The sequence below is a fragment of the Atta colombica genome, unplaced genomic scaffold (genome assembly GCF_001594045.1).
Source record: "Atta colombica isolate Treedump-2 unplaced genomic scaffold, Acol1.0 scaffold55, whole genome shotgun sequence".
Lineage (NCBI taxonomy): Eukaryota > Metazoa > Arthropoda > Insecta > Hymenoptera > Formicidae > Atta > Atta colombica.
Window position 1 is genome coordinate 2,777,864 of NW_017259545.1, and position 5,804 is coordinate 2,783,667.

Consider the following 5,804-nt stretch of genomic DNA (forward strand, 5'->3'; position numbering starts at 1 on the left):
GTAAATCATGGAATCATATTATGCGAAATTTTTTTCATTAATCTATAAAAATTTATCACTATATAATATGTACGTTTTGATTCTGAATAATAAATATAAATAATTTCCATAACAAAAATATTTTTTTAACGACACTACTTCTCAGTAATAATTAGATTCGTATTCACACCTTAGTTTTAATATGCGATAAATGTTCACATTTAGTTTTACAGTTTATGTTATATATATTATATAATATAAAACGACTTTTCTTTTAGTAGATAATGAAGAAATCGATGTGTGTGTGTGTGTGTGTGTGTGTGTGTGTGTGTGTGTGTGTGTATATATATATATATATATATGTACTATAAATCTCAGAAATAAGTGCGCATATTTATCAATAAAATCAATGTACGGAAATCAAATACGGAATGTCATAATTAAGCTATTAACATTCAACTTTCGTAAATATGATAAATAGGAAGTATTTAACGACATGCAATAAAAGTTTTTTCATGGAAATTATAGACTTTATTTTTTGAATATTCTAAATATCATAAAACAACGTAAACATTCACAACAGATGGGAATAGGGTGTTATTTATAATAGTAATAATAATGTCGTTATGTTATCGTAATAATTAATCGTTACGAATATATCGTCATGACGTATTTATAATTATGTATAAGTAAGATTTCCTTTTATTTATTTTATAATAATTACTCATCGTATTCTCTTCACACGACAATGATAATTATAATAGTGAAGACGATATCAATAATGATAAGAATCGTGTAACCATAATAATGATAATAATAATAGTACCGATGCGTCTAATATACGCGCGTGTCATGTATTTATGTATATATAAACAAATATAATAAGTATATACATATATGTGTGTATATGCTTATACATATATATGTATATACTTATTTTTTTAAGAAGGAGATAGAGTCACAATGGCGCTAAACAATGCGATGCAGTCCTCGCTCTTTTTTTTTGTCGTTTTCCATGCGTGATCAGAGTCTCGCTTCTATAAAGTATTTTAGTCAAAAGATCTTAGGAGTAAATCTCGTAATAGTAAGTAGATAATAATAAACGCACGTGTATGTACAGTTCTTTTCCATCATCGTTGAATGTCGCGAGAAGTTATTGCGATTCTCGCGCGTTGCTTACGGCATCGCCCAATGGATGTGCTCCAAGGATTTTCTCCTTGACTCTTCTATTTTTCTCTCGTTCTCTTTCTCTCTCTCTTTCTCTCTCTCTTGCTTTAATTTTATGACACAACAACGAGCTTAGAGCAACGTGTTCAATAACGAGTGTACCGAAGATACTTCTCTTTCTCAAATTTCTATTTCTTCGCGAAAAATTCGGATTACTTTGTAAAATAAAATCTGGAGAACATGTGATTCGACGCGTCAGACTTTCATTTTATCATTTTTGAAGGCCCACTTTTCGAACTCACCGGATTATTTATGACATAACATTTATGACATAACATTTTGCGTTTTAGTAATTACTTACCAAAAGATTTTTCTGCATGTATTATGGAACGATAAAGCGAGGACATCTCGGTTAATTACGAATCGGAGAACAATTTTTATCGAGACATGTTTTCTTGTACTTCCTTCAGCAAACAAGCATTTTTCTTGAATACTTCTGGTTAAAAGCCAACCATTTTAATGTAAAAAAAATCATAATTATTAGCATTTTTTTATGGCAATCATTAACGTGTCTAATGAGTTTCTTAATCCTTTAAGCGTTATTTACGTATGATGAAACATGAATCCGGTTCTTCAGATCTGCAAAATTGGATGGGAAGCACACACATACACACATACGCACACATTTCCGATGTATTTATTATATTTTCTGTACGATTTTCATTCTCAAGAAGATACGATCACATCCACCGGGCAACGCTCGCGTGAAAGGAACGAGAGAAACAGAGTCTAAGGCTATAATATTTCTTTTTTTTTTGTTTGGAAAAGGTTAAAGAGTCGCAATCTCCAATGTGTGTTCTCTTTTTACCGCCCGGTCGTATTCCGGACAGCAATATGCCGCGTTTGTCGCGCGTTCTGGAACCCTTATCTATTCATGTAAAACGCCAAACACGACGCTGGCACAGAGCGTAGAAAATAGATTTAATTAAACGACACGCTTTAGACAGGTACAGTTATTAAATAGGGAAATGCGATCACGCCGTGCTTCGCAGATATTGCTGCGCGAAATTATTAGAAAAAGAAAGAGAGAGAGAGAGAGAGAGAGAGAGAGAGAGAGAGAGAGAAAGAGAGAGAGACTAAATGAACAATTTAATATTTGTGAGAAATATCCTACACTCGAGTTCTCGATAGGATACAATCGAAGCGGAATTTATGACAGAACAAGGGAATCTTTCAATAGAATACGTTAATGGCGATATTAATGTATCTATAAGACCTGACTTCTTCATACATACATCTCTCTCGGGACATGTCTTTTCTTTCTTTTATAATTTTCAGTCGTTCGTTAAAGAGAGCATTAAGATATCTATCTTCCGCGCATCATTTGCAAAAAACAATCGTGCAAGTGATATGCAGGCGAATGTTACACGCCTTAAATAATTGAGACCACAATGCATACGTACGATGTAGGTCCGTTGTGCCAATATCGGTCAGCACAGTCGCAATTAATTGTATCTTTCCAATTATCCTGCGTCAATTATCATTGCCACAGGAAGCTTGATTGAACAGGGATCAAAATGTCGTTTCTTTACAGAAATTTTATACTGCAAGATAATGAAATTTGTTATTTATTTTGTTAAAAGCATTGAACAACAGAGCTTTTAATACTCAAAATAAATAGTTTAATATCGTCAATTCATTATTGGAAATTATTTTATTTTGAAAATTAATTAAAACCACTGAACAATAGTGCTTTTATTACTTAATAAGTAATTTCCAGTATTAAATTGGATTTCTGTAATTCAATCATTGCACGAAAATTATCCGTGCAATCGAGTCTCGCTTATACGTATATTTCATTATAACGAAAAGGAAGTGAATTTTTAATGAGGATTGTCAATTCAAATTTCTAATAGAAATGAGTTAACTCATGGTGCAACTGACTTGCTTCGTACGCACGCTTCCCACATGTCCTCTTTAAAACTCGATATGTACATACAGTTCAACGATGTATAATTAGCCGATCGCAAGCCGTCGGTAACAAGCAGCCAATGACATATAACGATAGTTACAAAACAATCGTAACAGTACGATAATATACTATATAGATATATATACATACGCGCGCATATGGGCATGTGTATGTACATACATATACACGTATTCTCTTTCTCGCTGTCCTTATTAGCGATGTACAACATGATAATAATCAGTCGTAACAGGTACATAAAATTGTTTCTCAGAGAAACTCGATTAGTTGCATTCGATGCGACTCGCGAGGGGAGTCCCCGAAAGTTCTATTTTTTTCCTTGTTTCTTTTCTTTCCTCGGGATTTTCGCCGATGAGAGAAGGAAAATAATAACGATAATACTAGAAAATACGTTAAAAAAACTCAGTAAGGCTCACTAGACTTTGCAACGCGGTGATAACGATATTGTCGTAAGTTAGGATGCTAAAAGAAAAAGAACGCAGATTTCTCGACAAATTGTTCCGTATTGCATTTACAATCGGGAAAATTATAAATCGCAAATCTTACCTTCAAATTTCCATAATAACGATAATTATTATACTCTACACTTGAATCCGATAAAGTCTCTGCTTGTCAAACGAAGCCTGATTCCACGCTAAACATAAGAATCAAGGGATGTAATGAGAGTATCGAGTTTGCGTACGGAACGCAACGTAGCCACGAAGAATCATACACAGCACGATAGTTCAGTTGCTTACAAAAAAAAAGAAGAAAAAAACAAGGATTACAGATTACAGATCACGCTCAATTGCACAGAAGCGCGAACTTCTCTGAAAGACGCTTTCGCAGTTAAACGATTCTGTTACGATAATAAGATACCGCTTAAACGGTTTACTTATCACAAATGTGTGTGTGTGTGTGTGTGTGTGTGTGTGTGTGTGTGTGTGTGTGTGTGTGTGTGTGTGTGTGTGTGTGTCATATAGGATGAAATGAGGCTACGCAGAAAATACAGGCTTTGCGTGTATAATATTATGCGTGTTTGTATATGCAGAGGGTTGCGCGATTACATGATAAATTATATTATGCGTGTACAACAAGCTCTTTGAGAAACTTGAGAAGTCAATTTTATCTTAATAATAATTTAGACATCTTTTTCTTATTACTTTTTCTTTTAAAGATAGCTCAATGACTGAGTCAAATTAAAACTCTATAAGAATCTATTTTTTAAATGGAATGAATAAGATACCAGTTTTAAAAACAGATTAAAGGCAAAAGTGAATTTTGGTGTCTAAATAATATTTTTGTGAATCTTACCTACATAGTTTTCAGTTCAAGCTTATAGTTTGTCACGAAGCACTGTACATGTATAAAACGCATGTATTAGTATGTTATACATTTTTTTCTCACTTTGATGTATATAATGGTATAAAGAGCAATTAAAAACTCGCGTTTTACGCATATACGATAATAACTGTTGCGTGTATCTATGGAAGGATATAAAATGTATATCGTGTCGGCACGGTGGTATATTCTCAAACAAATAAATAGGATGTCCGCATATCCAAGTCATTCTAAAATAGATCAATTTGAAATAATGTCGCGGTTCTCAGGGTAAAATTAATTAATTTGATGAGGACAATTTTTTAAAAATTTATATCACGCCATTGAGAAAGCACGAGGAATCAATTTCTTCGTCTACAAGAAGTCACCGAGGAAGACCATTTCTTTGAAAGAAAGGACGACAGCGGAGACGCGCGCGATCGCATTGGATTTATCAAATATTTCTCTCATAAAAGAACAACATTAGGGGTGAGTTTATTTGAGTGTAGGATGTGCGAATCGAAGCGCGAGTTGATTGGAAATGATTGGAAACGTCTAAACAAGGCACAAGTCAAGACTGTTATCCGAAAGGTGGATGGTCCGTGAAAGTTCGTGTATGCGAAAGGGAAGTCCTTTAATTCATTCTTCGCGTTCACACTCACGTTTATTATTCTCATCGCATTTCGTAGAACGAATCGCTTCTACAATTAAAGGATAGACGGGAGCGACTTCAATCGCGTTCTGAATCATCATTATCGTGTCACCCTCGTCGTATCGTAGCGCAAGCAACGATCGCAATTGTATATGTATATATAGCGTATGCGAGTTTATTAATTTGACCCGCGTGTCGTATCATTTTGAAAATCACTATAGCGCCGAACACGTATGCGCCTCGTGTTTCACGATAGCGATAGTACAAGTGATAACGGTGAAGCGATGATTTCAACGGCGACAGCAGTGACAATGTCAATAATAAATTTATAATTCAAATGAATAATAATCGCGTCGTAACCATAATTATGCAGTAATATCAGATAACCAACACTGTAATGTATAATGTATACACGTGTGTACCTATATATACAGGATATCCCAGAATTGTGGTAGCTTCTTTCATCCGCGAATTCTTTGATCGATTTGAAATTGATTCTTCGATAGAAATGAATCGTTACCTTCGAACACTATAAGCGAAACCTTGGAAATTTTATTTTGAGAGTCTTATTCAGTTTCGAAAATTATATTGTGAGAAATAAATAATATGAATACTTGTAAATTTATACATTCAAGGAAAAAAATCGGTGAAGGAATCCATAAATGAAAGGAGTGACGATAATTCTGAGACATCCTGTATATATCGTAGTATTCCAAT